Source organism: Aotus nancymaae, unplaced genomic scaffold, assembly GCF_030222135.1.
Source record: "Aotus nancymaae isolate 86718 unplaced genomic scaffold, 86718_ANA_hifiasm-v0.15.2.pri h1tg000004l, whole genome shotgun sequence".
Lineage (NCBI taxonomy): Eukaryota > Metazoa > Chordata > Mammalia > Primates > Aotidae > Aotus > Aotus nancymaae.
In genome coordinates, this window is record NW_026988415.1 from 23,692,162 (window position 1) to 23,717,060 (window position 24,899).

At 36.7% G+C, this 24,899-nt stretch overlaps 1 protein-coding gene across 1 annotated transcript in view; it reads left to right on the forward strand.

Moving 5' to 3' along the window:
* The first annotated feature begins 3,424 nt into the window (after positions 1 to 3,424).
* TENM1 (teneurin transmembrane protein 1) overlaps positions 3,425 to 24,899 on the forward strand; it is a 789,930-nt gene continuing 768,455 nt past the window's right edge. Inside the window, exon 1 of the mRNA XM_012475269.3 lies at positions 3,425 to 3,493. The gene's annotated coding sequence lies outside the window, so the exon portion shown is untranslated. The remainder of the gene's footprint in view (positions 3,494 to 24,899) is intronic.

Below are 24,899 nucleotides of genomic sequence, written 5' to 3' on the forward strand. Positions count from 1 at the left end.
GTATCATTTCAAAGCCCCTTTTTCCCCCAGTCTTCTGTGTATCTCACCAAGGCAAAATGCTACATATCGAGCAGTTTATTTTTTAAAGCATTTTTTTGGTAGTCTACTTGTAGAATCAGCCTGATGTATATGAAGCCAATTTCTACAGACTTGCTCTGGTATATACAGCACAAGAGCCAGAAATATGTATTTTTTTGTAGTCTGGATCTAAGTACTTTCTGAAATGTCTTCCCTTGAAAGATTCTAACTTAGCACTATTCTGGAACCACATGAACATTTGAGCAGAACTACGTCTTTTTTGAGCAACATTAACAGTGATGAAAAATGCACATCAGGCAATTAGATTGCAACTAATCAAGAGCACCACTGCAGCCTAGTATGAATGATTTATATATAGTGCATTGGATATGGAGATCATTAGTAATAATATGATACCCTGTTGTCATTATAGGGTCACCTTCGTGATCTTTGTAAGATATTTGTAAGGTGACAATGATGTTATTGACCTACATTTTAAACATTGCATTTAAGTATTGTTTCCTGTCTTGATTTACTGGTAAAAAATTTTAATTTGTTTGCTCTTACTACTGAGATTTTTCCTCAAATATAAAAATAATAGGTTTTGGGATTACTTCATTAATAAATTGAGGCCACAAGGTTAATTAAGTGCCAATCATAAAATATTGGAATGTTAAATTTTAAAGTTTCTCTTTTCTTCTGCTTTAATTTACACACTACCTTTTCTTTCTTTTCTTTTTTCTTTTTTTTAGAAAAGGTCTCTCTCTGTCATCCAGCCTGGAGTGGATAACACTCCAGTTCACTGCAGCCTCAACCTCACAGCTCACTGTAACCTCACTGCAGCCTCAATCTTCTGGCTGAAATGATCCTCCCACCTCAGCCTCCAGAGTAGCAGAGACGACAGGCACATAGCACAATTCCTGGCTAATATTTTTATTTTTATTTTTTATTGTAGAGACTGACTTTCACTCTGTTGCCTAGGCTGGTCTCAAACTTGTGTATGCATGCGATCCTCTCACCTTGGCCTCCCAAAGTGCTGGGATTACAGGCATGAGCCACCCTGCCTGGCCCACACTGCCTTTTCCAAAATGGATTTTTGAAGAATTAAAAACATAGAGTAACTTTCTATGTATGAGTAATATATGTTTATTGTAAGAAAGTTAGAAAATACAGATACACAGAAAGAAAATCATATATAATTCACATACATATATATCCTTTTCTAAGCTGAACTCACATTGTGATTATGATGTGCTTACAATAAATATTTTTGAACACCTTTCTATGTGAATAAAATATACTACATATGTGCATACACACAGACATATATAAACCAGACATAAACACACAGACCTACACACAGAGAGACAGAGACAGAGACAAAGAGAGAAAAAGTTGAAAAAAAAAACCCAAAAAATTAAAAGAAAAATTTATAGTCCCCTTTCCCACATCTCTTCCAGAATGTCATTTAGAAGCAGCAAATTAAAGACATACATAGAAATTATGTGAAGTGATCATTAGCATCTAACAGTTCCCATATTATGTTTAATGGCTGCTTAGGAATCCATCATATAAATAAATCCTTGCTTTATTTAACCAGACTCCAATTATTGGATATTTAGGCAATTTTCAATATTTGTTACTATAAAAACATCATGAAAATTTCTTATACATACCTCTCTTTATATATCTCTGATACTTTCTTTTGAAATGTTTAAATGTAAAATAACTTGATCACAAGGAATACATATTTTTAAGGGTTTTGGTACCTACTGACAAGTTGACCTTCATAAATATTGCACCAATTTTACAATTTTACATTACTTACTGATGATGACTTTTTTTTTTTTTGAGATGGATTCTTTCTCTGTCGCCAGGCTGGAGTGCAGTGGTGTGATCTCAGCTCACTGCAACTTCCGCCTCCTGGGTTCAAGAAATTCTCTGCCTCAGTATCCCGAGTAGCTGGGATTACAGGCGGCTGCCACCACACCCAGCTAATTTTTGTATTTTTAGTAGAAACGGGGTTTCACCACCTTGGCCAGGCTGATCTTTAACTCCCGAGCTTGTGATCCACCCGCCTCAGGCTTCCAAAGTGCTGGGATTACAGATGTAAACCACTGTACCTGGCATGAATGACTTTTTTTAACTTCAGATGTTAAAAAGTCAGGTGACTTTATATTGGGTGTATATAAATCAGAGGAAAAAGTATCTCTCTTAAGTGGAGTAAATTAGTTGGGATCATTATATAATAGCACAGCTCCTTCCTTAGCACCAAGCATGGCACGTGGGAGACTGTCTTAGTCTATCTGTCATGCCATAAAGGAATGCCTGAGGCTGTATAATTTATAAAAAATGAGGTTTATTTGCGTCACAGTTCTGCAGGCTGTAAAGAAGCACGGCAACAGAATCTGTTTCTAGTAAAGTCTCAGGGAGCTTCCACTTATGTCAGAAGGTGAAGGGGAGCCAGCATGTGCAGAGATTAAATGATGAAAGAGAGGAAGAGAGAGAGAAGGTTCTAGGCTTTTTTTTTTTTTTTTAAACCAACATTTCTCATGGGAACTAGGAGTGAGAACTCACTTCCATGATAATGGCACCAAGGTATTCATGAAGGATCTGCTCCTATGATCTAAACACCTTGCGCCAGGCCCCACCTTCAGCACTGAGGATCAAACTTCAACATGTGACCTGGCAAGGCCAGACAAACCATATCCAAACCATAGCAGAGACACATTTTATAGTTAGTTTTATAAATGTTGAATAAAAGATGCCCTGGGGATGTTGGTAAAAGGACTGAAACAAAAGTGAGGGGACATGTACTCTAATCCTGGCTCTGCCACTAACTACATATGTGAGTTTGCAAAAGCCATTTAACCTCTCTGGCCTTAGTTTCCTAATCTTATAATAGAGTTGTTTGAGCAGAAGATGAAATACACATATGTAACTCTTTTATAAACTGTAAGTGACAATTTTAATGTAAGAAATTAGGACTACTATAAATTGTTTACACTAGTGGGAACTCCTTGAAATTGTGGGCATTTCATCTCAAAATGACTGGTATGTTGACTGAAAATTGAAAAAAAAAAAAAAAGGAAATTGAATAGTGTTCAGTTGGGAGAGTCTGTGGAGTGGGTGAGAATTTCATAGTCCTCCAGGTATACTCTTCTATAATTAAGAAATTCTTTATTAGCAGCATAATTAATATAATTAGTTGAAATTTCAAGCAGACCTTTTAAAAAACTGACCCCTTTATCTCCTGTGAATTGCACAATGAATATTCTTATATTCACAACCCTCATCTCTACTTCCAAGCCTACCCCATATGTGTCTCTTCCATTCTTTCATATAAGGACTGCTTTGTATTTGCATGCACATATGTTTGAAGGATAATTTGGCCTCATTTGTTTACAGGAGTTTCAAGGGTGACCTTTATTCTGCTGTCTCCTTTTCGATTCCCATAACTTCTGGATCTATCAAGGTATGTGCATTTTATACTGAATTTTATTTTGAGAATTAAACACATAGCTACATAATGTGAAAAGAATGGAATGTTTTGATGATATAGTCAGTTATGTTTATTGTGTGTCATGTAAATGAAATGCATTGTTTTAAAATTTTTTAAGTCTTCTTGTCCATTTTATAGATAAGCTTGTATCTGTACCTCATAATTTTTAGTGTTTGTAAAAACAAATATGCAGGCTGTCTTACGTGTTTGAATAATTCTGTGACCTTTTCCACATACAGCTACTAAAATCAGGAGACTTCTTGACTAATGGGAACATCCGCAGAGTGTGTAGGAACAGCAGTAGCCAGAGAACATGGTTGTAAAACTATTTAGTAGTTCTTCTTGACTACAAATAAATATTTCTCCATATCAATGGAACAGATATTTCCATTCAGAAAATTTTACTGACATAAATATTTGCCTCCTGAAATGAATGTTTTGGTTCTTTAGGAAAGTCTCATGTAAAATATTTCTATTTATACAGGTATTGCATTCATTTACCCTTTCATTCTACCTTCTCTTCATCTATCTATCATCCATCTCTATGCCCAATAAACAGGTATTGAGCATCTTCTGGGCAAAAGTTATTGTGCCTTGTTTCCTGGAAAATGTGCCAACGTAGATATAATTCAAATGGAGCATTGAGAGTGTTTGCTTCTCTATAGTCAGTCTACTGTTATGTGGACTACGTGAGAAAATGTGACAAGATGAAGGACCTCCCTCATTGGTTTTAATTTTTATTAAAATATCGGTCAATGTTCACTCCTTAGTAACTAAGGCATAGAAAGCATTGATTTTTCCCCCTATGCTACCTATATCTTGCAGTGCTATGCATCATTTCTCAAATGTGAATTCTCATTCCAAGCTGTAAAAAAGTCAAAAGGATGATCTGAATTTGTGGTAAGTCTTTGGCATCACTTGTACTTTCTTTAAGAGTATGTAAAAGAGAAATGCACAACCTTTCAGAATTTGCATTGCCCTTCTAAAAATATAAAACAAATATCTCATTAAGCATGTTATTAATTGGGCTCCAATTAATGGATATTAGTCTGTATCAGAAATTTAAAATGGACTTTTCAGTTTTGCCTATACATGTAGTTCTATTCACCTTTCTTTCAGAGGTACTGTCTTTAAGGGAATCCTATTGCCAAAAAGTTCAGATTACTATAGAAAAAAATGTAAGATCAGAAAATAAAATGACAGTAAAAGATAAACTTACTTAAAAAGCAAGTCGAGATTTTTTCAATATAATGTCATTTGTGAAAATAATTTTTTTATTTGGTAATTGTGAGTCTATCAGTTGTGCAATACTAATTGCAAGGTATTTTTCACACTAAGAAAGATTAAATGTGTGGAAAGTGTTAGTCTTACTAAGCTAATGTGAATGAGTGGATTGGAATGGAGAAGAAAATGTCTGACATGCCCAAAGAATGCACACTTATAAAAATAATTGGCCCTAAATATTTAAAAAGTTCAGAGAGCAACTAGTTTCCCTCTTTTAGAGAGACAACATGACATAGTAGAAAAGCCCTTGCCTGTCAATCAGAAAACCTGGGCTCTACTCTCAGTCTTATATTAGTAATGTGTTTCTCCTCAGGTTACTTCTCCACTCTGAGCATTGGTTTTCTCATGTCTATTATAAAAACTTTGGGCTGGATAACTCCAACTGTCTTTCTATTCAAACATTCTACAATTTTTAGAAAACTCAGGGCTGTTCTCAGATATGCAATATGGAATCAAGATCGGTGATTCAATTGGAAGACATACACCAGTTTAAAAGGTTGCTCCTTGTTAAGCGATTTAGTGAGTTGGTCATAGTATATTTATTTTTCCTTGCTGTAAAGCAATTCTGTGTTCTAACACCACTATCACTCACTCACTCCACGTGTACCAGTACTGGCATTTTAATAGTTTCAAGCTAAAGTTTAGCTGGTAGTCTCGAGTCCTCCTCCTTGATAAAAATGCTTAACTTTGGGATGCTGCTGTGCTGCTCCTCTGTCAGCCTCTTGGAGTTCAGCAAACTATGTTTTTACCCTCTTGCATGATGGTCATTCAAGGTCAAGCATCTCTCTGTACCTTGAAACCATCCAAGTGTGTAACCTGATGACTTCAGACTCCAATGCTTTCAATCTGGCACCCTTCATGAGCATTGAGTTCATATTAAAGCATTTAAAATATATTCTCCTTCATCTACATATCACAGCAGTAACAACTTGGGCACAGGACAGTGCCTGAGAGCAAATAACCACTTGGAGTTAATGATCTGAGGGGCAGCTGAAGGACCATTGACTCTTCCTAGTCAGTTCTTTGTCCCTATAAAATGCCTATTCCTGAGGTGCCAAGCCTTCAATAATTTTTCTGTCTCACATCAGATTAAGTAGTGACCATAAATAATAGCGTTTAATACATAATAATGAGATGTGGCAATGCAATAAAATATCAACAATTCTAGTACTATATTAAGATGACTATTCTGATGAAACCAAAAGAATGAGCAGTAAATGAAGTTCATGAATCATAATATTTTAGAAGAGACTTTCACCTTATTGATTTGAAATGAAATATAAGAAAGAATTCATATGGTTTAAGGGGAGCAGTTCCCTTTCTTTTGCTCTGTATTCCACTGATGAATGATCCAATTTAGAAATAATAAAAAATGCCTCTGACATCTATTTTAAATTGATTTTTAAATATTGTATGTTCAGCTTTTTCCCCCTCTTTTTTTAGCACTAGATTCATTTTTCAAGATATGTACAACTCTGAACTAAGTTACAAAAACAACTCTACAAATGTTCTTTTCCAGGAGAAGCACTTTTTATTTATTTATTACTGAGACAAACATTTATAAGTCTCTACAGTGTGCCAGGCATGGTGCTAGGTGCTGGGGAAACAAAAACTAATATGAAACGTAGTCCTCATGCATAACCTCATAGTAGAGAATCGGGGACTGAGCTATACACAGAGAAATAAAATAATCAAGGGTTGTAGGTATGGAGTTTGTATGAATTTACTTGCTCATGGCATTTTTTTTATAAGTTTAAAAGATTCATATATCAACACCTACTGACTAGGGCAATAATATGTGTAATCTACAATAGTTATCCACTTAAATTTATAGGAATCATTGGTTATGGTGGGCAGAATGCCCCCTCACAAAGATGTTTGTGTCCTAACCTCTGAAACCTGTGAATATGGCATGTCACATGACAAAGAGAAATTAAGATTGCAGGTAGAATTAAGGTTACTAATTGGCTGATCATAAAACAGGGAGATTGTCCTGGTTATCTCGGTGGGCCCAATGTAATTACAAGTGTCTTTAAAAGTGGAAGAAGGAGGCAGAAGAGAGAAAAGCAGAGAGATGGCCACATGAGAAGAACTTGGCCTAATATTACTGGCTTTGAAAATAGAGGAAGGGGCCATGAGCCAAGGAAGGTGGATGGCCTCTATAAGGTGGGAAAGGCAAGAACACTGATTCTGCCCTAGAGCCTCCAGGAAGGAATTCAGCCATGCTGATACCCCCATTTTAACCTATCAAGACCCACGTCAGACTTTTGAACTCCAGATATCTAAGACAAGTCTGTTATTGTTTGCTGTCAAGTTTGTGGTAATTTATTACAACAGCAAGAGCAAACTAGTAAACTGAGGTTTACTCAGAATGGAAAATTTGAGGAGAAATCTCTAGTTGTCAGTTAGCCATGATTGCTGAAAGACATTCCTCATACTGAAATTGGTGCACAGGGTTATTTATCTAGTGAACACTTTTTCTTTTTTTCTTTTTTTTGAGATAGAGTCTCACTCCATTGCCCAGGTTGGAGTGCAGTGGCACGATCTCAGCTCACTGCAACCTCAACCTCCCAGGTTCAAGCGATCCTCTAGCCTCAGTCCCCCTAGTAGCTGGGATTACAGGCACATACCACCACGCCCAGCTTATTTTTGTATTTTTAATAGAAAAGGGGTTTCGCCATGTGGACCAGGCTGGTCTCAAACTCCTGACCTCAGGTGATCCACCCGCCTTAGCCTCCCAAAGTGCTGGGATTGCAGGCGTGAGCCACTGCACCCGGCCAACTAATGACCATTTTTTCTAGATATCTATATCAAGCGCCTCCATCAGAACTAAAGTAATTTGTGAGTTCCTTGGAAAACCTGGCAATTCTATCACTCCCACTCCCAATTTCAGAGAGAATTTAGTCCTCCTTCCCTCTCCTTCTATGGACCACTTGTGCTCCCTCCTCCTATCCCGTTGTCCCGTGTCCCTCCACATTGATGCCTAGGATAAGGTTTGTTGATAAGCAAGAAATAAAAAAATATTTTTTTCTTTCATGGAACACCTACAGCAGGAAGAATGACATAGGCACTAATATCCTAAGAGGTTACCCTGGCATGGGTTTCATGACAATCTAAATGTTGGGTATGTATTAAGTATAGTGTGAAATTGAAGTTTTAAGCTAGTGGCCTATTGTTCAAGATCAGTCCTCAGATACATTTGTTTGCAACCCAGAATGGTTTGTCTCCTCTCTTCTCCTTTTCTTCCTTTTTAAAAATGCTGTAGCTTGAGTGTTCCCTCTTTAATTCTGTAGTAGAGGGTAAGTGCATATGCTTTGGGGTTTAAAAACATGAGACGATCCGATTTGGCCACATATTAGCTGTATAGCTTGGGCAAGTAAGTTAAGAATAATCTCTCTAAATCTCAATCTCCTAACCTCTACAATGAGAATAATAATTATACCTCATAGAGTTGTGACGTTTAAAATGGCATGCAAATAATGCATAAAACACCTTGCACAATGCCTGTCATATAACAAAGTGTATGCTCAATACATATTACCTATTACTTCTGCCACTATTATTGCTACAGTAAGGACACAAAGGATGGCCAAAGAATTTCATCTGGTGGAGGGATGAGAAGCAGATTATCTGGAAAGGCTTCATGGAGGCAGTAATGCTGGTAATACTAGGGCCAGGCACGTAAGTGTGGACTGCTGGGGAATAGGGAATGGTAATTTTGGTATTGTCAGATGAACAAATTGTAGGGATGAGAAAATGTTCTAAGCAAAAGAATAAGTGGCACAGAAATATCAAATAACCTAGTCTCTTAGAGAAAGTGCAATCAGTCTTTACAGGTAGAGACTCATGTGGAATATAGGCATGAGAAGAGATAAAGCTAGAGAAGTATGCTGGAGACAGATACAGAGGGATTTCTGCAGCCTGTATCCTACTAAGGAACATATCTTTTCTTCCTGTAGGCCAGTGGTTTTCTAATGTTGCTTGTGAAATTTAAAGTTTGGTTTATTGCTCACTGAACTTCTTTCTTGCTTAAAGGTAGCCTCTGAAACGGCCACCTAGGAGCACTGTTTATTTTTTTTATTTTATATATATGTATATGTGTATGTATATATATAGTAGAGACAGGGTCTCACTATGTTGCCCACATTGGTCTCAACTCCTCAAGTGATCCTCCTGCTTTGGCTTCCCAAAGTGCTGGGATTACAGGCCATGAGCCACCACACCCGGTGGAACATGGTTTAAGTCACAGCTCAGCCAGGCGCGGTGGCTCACGCTTGTAATCCTAGCATTTTGGGAGGCCGAGTTGGGCGGATCACTTGAAGTCAGGGGTTGAAAGCCAGCCTGGCTAACATGATGAAACCTCGTCTCTAATGCAAAAAAATTAGCCAGGCATAGTGGTGCGCACCTGTAATCCCAGCTACTTGGGAGGCTGAGGCAGGAGAAACCTCGGAGTGAACCAAAGTTGCGCCACTGCACTCCAGCCTGGGAGATAGAGTGAGACTCCATCTAAAAAAATAAAAATAAACAAATAAATAGTCACTGCTCTAGGGAAGGAGGAACTAGGGAAAGACTTTAGTAATCACATATGTGACATAGAAGGCTCACCCAGGTGGTAGCATGGAGGATGGATTGGAGGGGTCAAATATGAAGACCAGGAAACTAGTTAGGAGACTGTTGCTAAAAGCTAAATAAGAGATGATGGGGGCAGATGGCAATTAGCAATGGTAATAGCAACAAAGAGACAGAATTGAACAGTAATTCTCAAATTTGAGTGTGCATCAGAATTACTTGGAAGGGTTGTTGAGGAAAAAAATGCTGGATCCTACACTTGAGTTTCTGTTTCAGTTGGTCTGAGGTGGGGCCCAAGAATTTACGTCTCTAACAAGTTCCCAGGGGATGCTGATGCCACTGGTCCAGGCACTACACTTTGAGAATCATGAGATTTGAGATATGCTATATAGAACTGACAGGCATGGGTTGCTTATTAGATATGAGAATAAGGGAAGGGTTTCTGGCTTGAAAGGCTAGACAGATAGTGATACTATTCAGCATTACTAAAAGCAAGTTTAGGCTGAGTTGAAAAAGAAAATGTTCATAACCCTAGCAAGAGAGGGCAGCTAAAAGTCTTTATTATCTTTTTATGGAGATGGGGTCTCACTTGGTTGTCCAGCCTGGTCTTGAACTTCTGGCCCCACGCTATCTTCCTGCCTCAGCCTCCCAAAGCACTGGGATTAGCACCTGGCCCTTAAAAATCTTTAAACATGATTTATGATCAGGTCCTAGGCTTTCTTCTGGATAGCTTGATTCTATGCTTTTGTACTACTACCTTCTCCTGCTCCCAGCCCACCCCTATTTATATACCTTGGTGCCATTCACATTCAGGAATTGAAAGTACACTTCTGGGAGGGGGTAGAATAATGGATTCCATTTTATGCCTGTTGAATTTGATGAGCCCGCAGAACATCTAAGTGAGAGTACCTGAAAAAATACTTTAGGCATTAGTTTTTGTTTATTTGTTTTTAAATTAAAATAAAATCACATCCTTATTTCAGGTTGGACATTAACTCTACTTTGTGCAAAATTGGAGTAGGCAAAATATAGGTCCAAACGCAGCTAATTTTTATTTTTTATTTTTAGAGATGGGGTCTCATGCTATTACTCAGACTGAAGTGAATGGCACAATCATTGCTCACTGCAGCCTTGAACTCCTGGGCTCAAGCAATCCTCCTGCTTCAGCCTCCTGACTAGCTGGGACTATATATATGAGCCACCATGCCAGGCTAGATTGAGCTATCATGTGCATATTTGCTGTCAATCCTATAAGGATTTTTGAGTGTTAAATTTGCTCATAGCTGACAATCATCCTTTTTATACTCTAAATCAGTGAATCCAAAACATGTTCATTTTAAAATTCCCCTTGAACACCAGTGTGACCTAGCTTTCTCTACCTTACTTCCTTACCAAAAAGGAAATTCAAAGTATGGCAGAATATCCATGTGGGTAAGTAGAGGAGAATAGGAGAATACCATATAGATTGACATTTTTCTTCTTTTCTTTTTTTTTTTTTTAGCTTATTTCAGTAATGGTCAGATATTTCACTGAATCTATCTCTCTAAGTCTGAGAGTAGGCAAAGATCTTAGAACAAGATCAAGTACCTACATGCAATGGTGAGATGAGGAATAATACAGGGAATGTCAAGGAGCAGTAAAAGTGAATACTAAACAAAAAGGGTTAAATTGATAGACTTGATTTTATTGCAAGGGGGCAGTTTTACTGGTAAATCAGTCAGTTTTGTCACATAGTATATCCATATACACACACACACACACACACACACACACACTAGCGTATTAAAATTCTCAATTTACTTGTCAGCTTGCAGTTCCACAAAGCTGTAGAATCATCTTAATATGAAGAGCAAAAATATGATAAGATGGTCAATTATAGTCATTCACTGCCAGAACTTCCTTGAAAAGATACATTTAACTGTATCATTCATTCTCCTTTGAAGGCTGCTCATCTTAGAGACTGATTATGTACTTGTAATTTGTGGATAGGACAGCCACTCATACACTTCCATCTGCAAAGTTCATAAAGAACCTTAACTTGTAGATTCAATTCAGTTTCTTGTAACATTTAGCTCTGATCTTTCAAGGAAAATAAGATGCAATCCTTAGTACTTATGCTTTTACACCAGAAAAAAAATATGCAAGAAAAACAACTACAAAACTGAAAGCAAAACTTTGGGGTTTTGCTATGGGCTTATAGATAAGCCATGATCTGAAATGCATCCATGTTTATCAATAAAAAGTCCAACACTGGACGCTTAGGAAATGGGATCAGAGTTAGTAGAAATGGCTCTTGTAGTTTCTAGGAAATCTCACCGAGAAGAAGTTATTCCTTAAGAGTGTTATTTCAGCCCCATGATATTGCTAACCTGACAGCTGAATGCAGAAATGTGTCTTTTGGGTGAAGCAAAGTCCAGCTTTTTCATAGACCTTGATTTCACCTTAATAAATTTGAAATCACTATTTCTTCAGCCTTACATAGTTCCAAACTATATTGAGAATCACTATATATACTTTTTTTAAAGGCAAAGAAAAATAAAAAACAATGACAAAAATTCTGAAATATGTACAAAGGAGCAATGTAATCCTGTGCCTTGTGGCACCCTATCTGAAGTAGCAAGGATCTTTTCTATAGTACAGATGTTGAATTAGTGACCTTCAAATGTTGTCCTGTTTTCATTAGATGTCTGACATATGTCAGATGAAACTGTTCAACTCATATGACTTTGAATAACTGTTTTCTGTGAATGCATCAGCTACTTATTTTGTCCCAGACTCATCTGTACTACTGTATGTGAACTTTAATTTTAAAAGGCACACTTCAAGTGACATGGCTGAATGTCACTCTGTGTAATAGACCACTGGTTTTGTTCTCTTCTTCTTTGCAAAATGATCACCTAGTTAAATGGGATGGGTATAATACGTATACCTTTAGGTGTATGATGTAAACCTTCAATAACTTAATATCAATAGTACAAGTTTTCAATGCCTTTCGTAATTTTGTTTAATTTTACACCCTGTGTTCAAAAATACCCTGGTTAATGCTTTAATATTTTGTATATGGTGTATGAACACAGAATGAAAGATTCACTTTTGTACATACCTGATCCAAGCTTACATCTACCTGCTGTAAAATGTGAGTGCCAGCTGAGTACCAGTTTGCACCAAGTTTATAGTTTTAATCATAAAAAAACACATGAAGTTACTATTCATCTTATTGCTGAATAGTAGTTTGAAAAGGCAGAAGAAGGAGCTTTAAGAAGATCCTTTAGTAATTCTGAAAAAGGCTGATTTTCAGTTAAGTACATTTTTCTAAGTCATTTTGTCATTTGGTAAACACAATGGTTATTCCTTCAGACAGATGAAATATTCATTAGAAAGAGAAATGTGGAAATCACAGTACTATTAAAGAATAGCAGAGGAGTGGGAAGCCTGTCAAAAATGTTCTGACCCCAGGAAAAAGAAATCAGAATTGCCACAGAGAGGGACCATAGAATGAAAACTTCTTAAAAGGTTATTTCCATAAAGTCTGAGGAAATCTTGGCCTCCATTAAGATTTTTGTCCCTGAGAGCCTAAGCTGTAAGTATGGTAACTGCTTTGTCTGCAGAATAAAAAAGGAGATCTTCCCTTAATCATTATCCTGGGAGTTGAACATCCTGCTAACATTTGAATAAAAATGCCTACTTCATTACTGATGGGAACACACAGTTCTGTGTACCAAATGATTTACAGTAGAGCTTACTAACAGGGCTATCTTACAAATGAATGGGCTTTTTAAAGAATAATACAAGTTGTTAATGTGTTTAGTATCAAATGAAATACATAATGCCCACAAATTCTAAAAAATCTACCAAATGAGTGCTGGCTATTAGAAAAATATAGTCCTATTATACATTTAGGTAAAATGGAACGTGATGACGTAGAAAACAGAATTCTGATGTGTTGACAATACCATCAGTGTTTTTCCCTGGTAAAATCTCTTAAAATGAGGGAAAACAGAACTATGAAATAACCAAGCTGCAGAGGACCTTGAGAAATCATTTGCCCTAAGCTTCTGCTTTCAAACATGCGAATGTCTACAGAAAGGGTAAGCAAGTCATGTTGTTAGCTCTATGAATACCGAGTTCCTTATTTAGCAAATATATACAGCATTTAACTCTGCGCCAGGCACTGTGCTAAGCCCTTTACAGTAGTAACTGGACATATTTGTTATGGTACTGCTTTTTTCCTCCTTCTACCCCTTTTGTCTCCTCCCCTTATTTTTTCTCTACACATCTTTTCCTGTTTTCTTTTTCCACTACTTGGCCCTCCTTAGTACTGTTCCAGACTTCTTGGGGTCCTCCGGTATAATGAGGTTACTGAACTCTAGTGTAAACCCTTTATTCTCATTGCTTTTGAGAATGTCATGGAATTCATGTCAAATTTCTTATAGAAATCAAAGTAGATTGTTTTATCATTTTGCTTTAATCTCTGTGACTTGTCATTTTATCATAGAAATAAGTGTTCTCGAATAATTTGCTCTCCACATAGCATGCATTGATGGTTACTTCCAGTGTCATCATATCACTTATTTAATAATAATACTTTTGGATAAGACTAAAATTATAAAGAGGACCGCATATAGAATATTTTTAAAGTAATGCTTTCTCATATTAAATTTTCAGTTTGTCAAACCACATGAGAATCTTCTTTTTTGCCTCATTCCTGAAAGGGTGAATATGCTTTCTTCATTGTGTATTTTCTCACCTCATTCTTGAGTTTGTGTTTTTTGTCTTATAAACTTAGTAGGTCTTTAGCAAAAACTGCTAACCTTGCTCTTTGCGCTTATCTCTTGAGGACATAGATAATCTTATGTGACTGACATAGTTGTTGTTTTAAATTATAGTAGACCAGTTTTCGAGCCACTTTCTTCCTTATGTAGACTTCTTTGCTTGTTGCCCATTGACTTGTGTGTGTGTGCATGTGTATGATCTAGCAAGTTATGAGCAATTACTGTGTGCCAAGTACTATGCTATTAATTTTAAAGTGTTATTTAATTTCCACAGTAACTTTATGAAAGTTGTACAGTTATCATCTCCAATTTGCAAGTTTAGAACACTGAGGCCAAGAGCTGTTAAAGTAATTTGAGTAATGTTACACAGTAAGTAAGTGCTAAGGCCAGTATTCAGTGTATTCAGCTACTATTCCCTTGAGTCGTCATTTGTTAGTAATTCTGTTAACAGGATAATTCTGGTTTCCTTAATTCTGATCTGTTTTCTCTTGTTGGAATACCCACATTTAGGACTTCTTAAATTGACGTATCTGAATCTTGGATTGGGCCTTTGGATATGGCAGGTGAATTTTAGACTCTCGCACAAAGAATGTTTGTATTGTGGAATACCTCAACTAAAGGATTCTAATATGACCCCACTAAAGTATGAGTATGGTAGGTATATTTTGCAGTAGAAAGGGCCATAATATAGTGAATCAATTTAACTCCATCTTCTGGTATGCCCTGATCCTTTGCTTACCCATATCACCATTCTGAGATGAACCAGTTTGTCTCCTCTTTGTCTGCTATCAATGCTGTTTACTTTCCATGAAGCCCCCTTGAGTAAAGAACATGAACATTACTTCCTGGTTTATTTTATATTTCCTATACTCAAACTGTCAATGTACTTGAGATCCATTATTTGTTTTTCTCCCTCTACCTTTTTATCCTTGAGGATTTCATCTATCTTTATAACCCTAACTGCTATTTCTCATATAAATGATTTTTTAAATATTTTTTACACTATGGTCCCATGTCTTCAGCCTCTTGCCACACATGTACACTTGGATATTCTGCTGATAGCTGAAGCTCATTGTGTTTCTAAGGGTGAGCTCATCATATTTCCAAGGTTGGTTCCCCTGTCCAAATTCCCAGTTTCTGTTGATGATACTATCATTCTTCCAGCTACCCAGGCATAAAACCTTGGGGCTTTCTTTTCTTTCTTCTTGTACTTTGCTTTCCACATCTAACCAGTCATTAGATTCCATCATTACTTCATAATGTCCTTTATTTCCATCCTTTATTTTCTGTACCACTGCCATGAGCTTATCTCTAATTAGCAGTTTAACATCTTCCTCATTAATCGCCCTCTAAAGCTTAGTATGTGGCCTTGTCCATAGCAGGGATTCAGGGTATTTTGGTTTTGTGACTGAGGTGCAGCTTATCTCCTGCCTCTAGCAACAATGAGCACTTTTGAAACCCAATCGTTCTGAGTTTATCTTTCTTGCATGTGTGTATCATCTCTTTGGTAGCCAGATGTATATCTATATTCTTTTCAGGTATGTGTGTGTATATATATATATATGTGTTTTATCAGGCTCAGTGTTATATACCTGCCTTTCATGAGCTACAAGAGGGAAAGGAACTGAAATTGACACAGAAATAATGAGTTTCAATGCTTTAAAAGGACAATCAGTGCATTTTATCTAGTGAGGGTGAGACAATAAGCTCCATGGCAATGGAGACTATGCAGGCTTTCACACTGATGGATTACCAGGACCTAATACTATACTTAGCACTAGTAAGTATTTAATGAATATATGTTGAATGAATTAATGAATAAACACCAATGATAGTGACAACTGTGCTGTCCTAAAAGAGGAGAACAAAAATCTCCTGATGACCTGCCTCGTTCGCTTTAATATATTAAACTGAGGGGATTGCACCTAACATGCTGAGATTTTTCCACATGGTCATATATTTAAGGCAATAATTGAATCTTTAAGCAAAATTTATGTTCATGCTAAATTATATTTCTTGTGGGATAGCATGACATGACTCTACTTGGGCACCACAAATTATGTTGATAGGGTGAAATGTGTTTTCATGTCTGTTTATAAAATGTGGAATATTATTGAATTACTTTAAGTGTCGTGATTGAGACAAGCTTAGGCTGGTTTCTTTGAGTTTGACACATTTCAGTCTGTCATCCTGTCCTTAGAGACATCAAAAATTAAATGGGGATACTTAAATAATTTAATTTATAAGCTTGCTTACAACTATGTGGTTTATCAAGCCAGATGTTGGCACCCTCAGTTTCTTGCAGCTGAGATGCTGCCAGAACATAAATTAAAATTGGTTCTGCATGTCAAGGATTAGCATGTCAAAAGGAAGAAATTTTTTTTTTTTAAAGATAGCCAATATTAGTGTACTCTTTGCTTGGCAGTGCCATTTTTTTAAACCATTAGCCAATTTTTAAAAACAGTATAATTCATTCATAAAATAAGCTTAACTATATTTCAGGGGAAATCCTATTCCCTGTGTATATGATGATGTAACTCACATCTTTATAACACAAAGTCTATAATAGATATGTTATTCTAGTTTCACGCCTCCCTCTCTCCAGAAGTCATTTTCTACTGTTTTTCAAATTCAGTAGATTTACTCAAGGTTTTATGGTTACACCGCCAACATTTCCAGTTCCTTTTAAAAAAAAATTGGTCTAGACAATATTTTAACAGGACGTTTTTCCTAGTGAGAAATTATGCATCTGAGCTCTTCTTCCCCTACATAGATGGAAAATAAACAACAGCTTCTATGTAATTTAAGCAAGGCTGTGGGAGACAACTTGAGGTGATAGGAACAATGCAGGACTGCCCACATTCACCCACATTTACTACGGGACCTTGGAAAGTCAATTGCTCTATCTGGGTTTGTTTCTTCTCATTTAAAATGAGGGGTTGAGGTTGAATAATCTCTGTTTCCTTGTATGCTCTAGAATTCTTTGAGATGTTTTAAAGTCTTAGGCCACGTCTCTTCCCACGTTCTTGACAGTATTAAGTTCTTTCTATTCTTTAAGGCCCATGAAACATTCCAAAGTTCATGATTTCAACTTGACTAAAAGTCCCTACAGCATTTTTATAGTCAGAATGCAGTATGTAGCATGTTTATGCTGCATAATTATGCTTGTCTAATTATTTTTATCTAGTGATCTAAGTATTTTCTTGTGCACTAAAATTGTCTTTCCAGCTAGATTGCAAGAATCTTGAATACAGGAGCTATGCCTTATACTTCTATTTTCTTCATGGAATCTGTTATATTCTGAAGTATGTAAAATTATCAATTGATTTGGATTAGATTATAATCATTTGTCACCTGGGTTGAAAGAACTTGAAGTATGAAAAAAGATAGCCTCTTTTTATGTTATATTGGGGCTTCCTGTCTTTGTCTGTTTGGATTGCTGTAACAAATAGACCATAAACTATGTGGTTTATAAACAATAGAAATGTATTTCTCACAATTCTGGAGGCTGGGAATTCCAAGGCCAAGGCACTGACACATTCGGTGTCTGGTGAGGGCTGACTTCCTGGTTCATAAAGAGCCAGCTTTCTGGTTCATAGACAGTGACTTCTCATTGTATTCTCACATGCTGGAAGAGGTGATGGTCTCTCTAGGGACTCTTTTATAAGGGCACTAATGCCATTTATGAGAACTCTGCCCTCATGATGTAGTCACTTCCTAAAGGCTCTACCTCCTAATACTACCACATTGAGTGTTAGGATTTTAACATATGAATTTAAAGTGGGGGCAGGGAACACAATCATTCAGACCACAGCACCTCCTCTGAAATTATTCTTCTAGATCCCTTAAATTGAATATTACAATGAAAAATACTTTTTCTGGGTCTTTAGATCTGGGGATGTCATTTATGTGAAGCAAGTCCTTGTTTGACAGGAAGATGTTACTTTAGTTAAATTTTTTTTTTTTGGACCTTTCATATTCCAATCCAATCCAGCCAAAATAAATTGAGCACACATTATATGTTAAAAACTGTGATAGACTCTGCAGTGAGTTGGAGGGCAACCGGTGTGTGCAAAGATTGATAGAAAATAATTTTTGCCCTCACTGCTTCACAGTGAGGAAGTTGGGATATAATAGATATAAAAATAAACAAACAAAATAATCCCTACAATATAATTTAATAAGAACAGTAATAGAGGTACATATGAAGTGATTTGGAATCACAGGCAAGAAAGCATCTTACTATATCTTATGGCTTATATCTGGGAATATACTACTGAAAGGTAACAATTTTAGAAAATGACTAGGAATTTGGTTGTCAGAAAAGATAGGAAAGTGCATCATAGTAAATAAAGTAAAAGCACAAAGATGTGAAATGTATAGTATATCTGAAGGATTATATGATATAGTGTAGTTAATTACAGGATGTTTAGGGAAAGCATTTAAGGAAAAGGGACTGGAGTGGTAATAAGCTTTTTAGCTTGTCACTGACCTTCCAAGTCCATTTTATTCCCAGAGGGTATATACCCTTGAGCATTTTCTAAATGTGAAGAAGCCCATAGTGTGAGAGAGATGGTCTGTAAGAGGAATTTGTGGAATTATTTTCCTCCTGTCATAAAATTTTCAGAATCAGCTTCTTCAACTGTCCTATATATTTAAGACAGTAATTTTTTGTTCTTTTCTCTTGCATGTGTATTAGGAATGGTAAGATCATCTGAACTCATTTTATGACTAATTAAAATAGGGGAGGAAAACCCTGAATATGCATCTGACACTGAACTCTTGTAGCAGTAGTTGGCAACACAGATAACTGAGACTACATTGCATTCAGGCTTGAATACAAGAAGCTTGTTCAGCAAGCTTGGATGGAGACCTCTCTTTCTGGTGCACTTTTCAAGTATCGGTGGTGGATGTCTCCTGTTCCCTTCAGACAACCAGGGACTTCACATTTATCCTCTTCCTTTGTGTCTACTCCCTTCTCCCTCAAAAACATAAGGCCTGCTCTAAGAAACAGAACTGACAAACTTAGTCATTTGGAACCATAAATGACTCTTAAGGCTCAGTGGGATAGTCTCCCAGTGCTGTTTGCATTTTAAGAAGGAGATAAAGTCCTCGCTTAACGTAAATCACAAGCTTCAAATTTTACAGCAACACCTAGTCCAATGAGGGAGGCATTCAGTATCTTATCTTAATGATAGGTACTACCCCAACGTTAATATCATGAAGTCACTGATAATATTTCATGTCCTTTTATCTTGTCCAATAATATTAAGCTATTTGAAGTTTGATAGGTTTTGCAACTGAAATGAGAATATACAGCTAGATTTTCATAACGAAAAACAGTATAAAGAATTTGAATTTCTATGTTAGTTTCCATACTTACTGCTTCCCTTTATAGTAATGAATAGACTAAGCCAGGCATAAAAAGAGAATGAGAACGACAACAAAAAAAACATGAATGAAGAAATGACTTTCTGGGCTTTTGGCTTTTTCCTATGGGACCTTAATTTAGATTTCTCTTACATGTTTCTGAGTTTAAGAAACTGACTTGTGATTGGCAAGGAGATTGTTAAGGTTTTGAATAGAAACTTAGCTATTGAAAGAATTGTATCTTAGATGAGCAGATTAGGGTAGGTTCAGGGTAGTTAGTATTGAGATAAAATGAAGACTCGTAAACGTATCTGAGGGTCAAATATAAAGTAAATATCTCATTTCCCTTAAAAGCAAAGCTAAGGCCAGACTGTGCAGCAAATTAAGAAAGAAGAAAATTACTCTGATTTATACCAGCCATGTGTGGCCACCACAGCCAGTTTGTTAGTCAGTTCATTGTAATTGGATTTCTGAGTTATTTTTTTTCGTCCTACATTATTGCCATCTGTAAAAGGAATGGGGTCGTTTTTCAGCTTCATGCATTGATAAGTAGGTATATAACTCCCACTGTTTTTCATATGTGTCTATTTTTTGCCACTCTGCTGACAAATATGTGACAAAACAGAAGTCAGTATATTGCATTTTACTTTCTCAGTAGAAAACATCTTCAGCGGGAATTACAATATAATACCTAGTGATCATAAGTAGAAATAATTTATTTCAGCTTGCAAATCCTCCTGTGGTATACCTGGCTGGGCACTAGGCACTGAGATAGACGTGAAAGCAAAAGATGTGGCTTCTTCCCTCAAAATGCTTACCCTCTAGGATAAAAAAATATGATCTGCACACACACACACACGAGATGTTGGTTTTCTGTGGCTGTGTAACAAAGCATCACAAACTAAGTGGCCTGCAATCACACCAATTTATTATCTCACAGTTTCTTTAAGTCAAAAGTCTGGGCATGGCTTAGTGGTTTTTCTGTTCAGTCTCACAAGGCTGCAGTCAAGGTGTCGGTTGGGCTTATTCTCATCTGGAAGGTCAACTAGGGAAGTATCCACTTCCAGCTCCCTCAGATTATTGGCAGAATTAATTTCTTTGTATGTGTAGAATTCATGGCAGCTTGTTTCTTCAAAGCTGGTAATTGAGACAGAGGGTCTCTGCTGCTTCAAATCTGTAATTTCAGGAGTGACTTTAACCCCTTTTTAAAGGACTTTCTTGATTAGGCCAGGCTCACGCCAGTTAATTTCTGATTAAGTCAAAGTCAACTGGCTGGGGCTCTAATACAACTGGAAAATCCTTTTGCCTTTGCCATATTTTGTTGGTTAAAAATAAGTTAAAGTTCTGCCCACACTCATCGGGAGGGTATTACACAGGGGCAGGACTTAGAGTGTCTCCCTAGGACGTGTTTGCCACACACAGCAAACAGTAAATACAAGCAATGACAATACAAGTATCTTGATTTGGACAACAAATCTAAGTGGAAAATATGTACAAGGACTGAGTAACACAGAGCAAAAGGGTGATTTCTGCATTTATTCAGCAAGTTTACTATGCACTAACCATGTACCAGGACCTGTGTTAACCTCTGAGGTTGAAATAAATGCAGAATGACAAGTACCCTAGGTAACTCTTGAAAACATACAATGTGCAATTCCGGAAGACTTCAGAACCCTAAAGACATAGATGCTGATAAATATGTTTACTCACAGCTATGAGTTCCTTATATCTTGCTGTGGAGGTACAATATGACACACACACACACACACACAGAAGCATGTCTAAAAAGCAGTATAAATGGGTTTGACTGGATATAACAATCTCCAAATATATCCCTTTACACAAAATCATGATTACTTTATTCTGGCCTCTTTACTTACTTTGTGTGGAAGGTGGAAAATTGTAATAAACATGGCCGGGGTTTGGAGATCTCACTCTTGAGTCTATTCAGTTAGTGGCAGCTTCTCACTTCAGTCAGTGCATTGCATGTCACTTAATGTTTGCTTGAATCTTTTTTTTTTTTTTTGAGATGGAGTTTCGCTCTTGTTACCCAGGCTGGAGTGCAATGGCACAATCTCGGCTCACCGCAACCTCTGCCTCCTGGATTCAAGCAGTCCTCCTGCCTCAGCCTCCCGAGTAGCTGGGACTACAGGCGCGCGCCACCATGCCCAGCTAATTTTTGTATTTTTAGTAGAGATGGAGTTTCACCTTGTTGACCAGGATGGTCTCGATCTCTTGCCCTCGTGATCCACCTGCCTCGGCCTCCCAAAGTGCTGGGATTATAGGCATGAGCCACCACGCCCGGCTGCTTGAATCTTTTTCTATGTACTTTACTTACCTTACTGGATCTGAACACCAGCCCTATCACACACACACAGCAAAATTTACCATTTCTACTTTATGGAGAGATTTCTTATCCAGATTTAGATAAGCAGGATAGTGAAAAACATGGGCTAACTCCTAGGTCTTCTCACACCAAATCCAGAGTTTTCTATGCCATGTTTATGAATTAACAAGAAGGAAGTGACATGGAAGAAAAAAATAATATAGAAAACAAATTATCCAGCTTCACTGATTCTACCATATATGAACTTTACCCTCTCATTCTGTGTTTGGTGGACCCTTTTTCCCTTGGTCATTTTTAAGCCCCAAATCATGGAGGCTGGAATCTTTTATGAAGTCAGAGTATTTATACTCAAGAGTTTATGAAAAGAAAAGTTGTTGTTCCTAAAATGTGCCCTCAGACTCAACTAGAGGGACCAATTCCAGTGAATAGGTTCTTTGTGCCCCATTAGTTTCTTGATCTCTCTACTGAGAGTGCAAACAAGCTTCCTGTTTTCACAATGATTGTAATGATGTGAACATTTACCCATTGGGAATGAGACTGAAATCACCAAATCATTTCATATGGGCTATTGCACAACTGACAGTTACGATAATAAATTTCAGGACACTGCTGAGTGCTTGTTCAAATCGACTTTGGATTTTTTTAGTTCATCCAGTTTTCCTCCAGATTTTATGTTCTTTCTATTATTGAGGCTACTTAGGCCAAATATTTAGTCAGTTTTTCATTTTGTAGCCTTACTGTCTGCATCCAGGTTTTACATAGTATATGGAAGAGATTACTTGGTCACCTAAAGCTGCTCCATCCTGTCAATGGGAAAGTGTGTCAGGCAATATATCCTGAAAAGAATGAACATTTGCTTCTCATAATCTGATTGTGAAGTCCCTCTACTGAAATGTTTGTTTTTTGCAGGTGAAATTCAATGACATAACAACAACGCTGTATATGAAGCCATAAACCAAACTCCTTATAAGGATTTGATTATGAGGAAAAAGGAATTTATGGTTCCAGCCTTTTAGATACCACCTAATAAGCAACTTTATCTGTCTTCAGTTATTCATAAGTCATTTCACAGATACATTACGATATACCAGCCTTCACATCCAAATATTTTTGGTACCATGTTTTTCCAAAAATCTCCTTGTAAGATTAAATTTAAAATTTGAGTATCTCAGTATTCAATATGGTCTAGCACAAACATCCTGAGTCTCTCATTTTGTACTTTAAGTTTATTAGACTAGGAAACTGGGTCCTTAAATGTTAGTTGCCAGCTTTATTACTAACTAGCAGTATGACGGTGAGAAAGTCACAACCTCTCCAGGACTCTATTTTCTAGTTTATTGCCCAAGGCACTTGTAGTGAAAAATCACGATAGTGTATATAGAAAAACGTTGTAGAAAATGGAGCACAATGGACAGAGTAGTTATTATTAGTAATAATAATGTTTGGTTATATAGTAAAATTTTGTAAGCAATCACTTTCTAGCGTGAACACAGGTATTCTTAAAATTGTTTCATTTGAACTTACATGTTGTTTTCTAAGAAAGTCATGCTGTTTTACAGTTATCAAGTATAAATAAAAAGAGACAATGCATTTTTTTTATTTAAAGCAGTATATATAATTAGTGCCTACTCACCAACAAATAGGGTATAAAAAATGAGGTACTGCTGATTATTCTGCTTGCAATACTATATTATATATTCATATGCATTTTAAAAACATGCTTTAGCTCAATATATACCACATATGAAAAACCCAAGTGTCATCAGCACCAAATCATTTGAATTATTTTTTACTAACATTATTTTCTCTTCAATGCCAAGAATTGTGGCTGTTGAAAGCACCTAGAAAGTAATTCAGGCCAACCATGATGGCTTGAAAATGTGACTAATTTATTAGTCATGGCAGTGATAAACTATATAGTGAACAGAGAGAAGACAAAGTGTTTTCCAAAAGAAATGTCCATGTAATTTTCACCGCCTGAATTCTCCACTGAAGCAAGGTTAAGAAGTTAGCATAATGTTCTTCCTGAACTGTGGACCCCATGCCACCAGGCTTTCAGAAGTTGAGCAGAAAGCAGTTTAGCTTTTGTCTTCCGACTGTCATTAAAAGCATCTCTGCTTCTCTTCCCCTTACCTGTATCCATGGGAGTCTCACCACATCAAGGAACATTACCTGTCATTGTGATGCATTTAAGACGCAGGTATCTGAATTTTTCTTTTTCCAGTTTTTTATTTCATGCAGCATAGTAAAGAAAATTTAGGCTTCCTATGGAGAAGACATCTTATAAATAAAATAATGTCTAAGATCCGCATATACATGTTTCTGTATTAGAGTTTAATGATTTTGTTTTGAATCAGGAGTATAGTGGCTATTAATAGAGCCAGAGAATATGGCAAAAATCCAACTTTCTAAACATTTGTGTTTAATATGCAAAACCAATCATTTTCCATTCTGTTCTTTCCTGCCTTCTCTTCCTGTGTCTCTTCCATCCTCATAATGTTGTTAAGAATCGGTATAATTTTGTTAACTAGGAGTTATGCAAATTAACGGAGAAGGTTTCTTTTGATGGTCTAGATAATGTGAAGAACCATTTTCACCCTGTAAACGAATCTGTAATGACAGACACTCAATGTCGGTTGTGTCACTGACAACTTTTTATACCAGCTTTAGCAACCTTTGTCCTTCTGGATGTTTTCTAGTCATGAGCATGATATTCAGTAAGGAACACCTTTTTGGTAGAAGTTGACTGGAGGTGATGGCTGGTATTGGATGTAAGCCATACTCCCTTTCCAGAAACTTATCATACTCAGGACCAATACTGATTGACTCTGCTCTAGTATGTCTTCAGTAATAGAACAGTGCCTACAACTATGGCATATTTATACAAATTAATGAGCCAGGAGAGAATTAAAGACACAGATGAAAAGAACTTTTCCCTGTTAATTTACTCAATAAAGTATAATTTGGAAGGTTGCTATTGTGCCTTAGGTATATTCTTAGTACAATTGAAAAAGTCAATGAGGCAAGTTTACAAGTA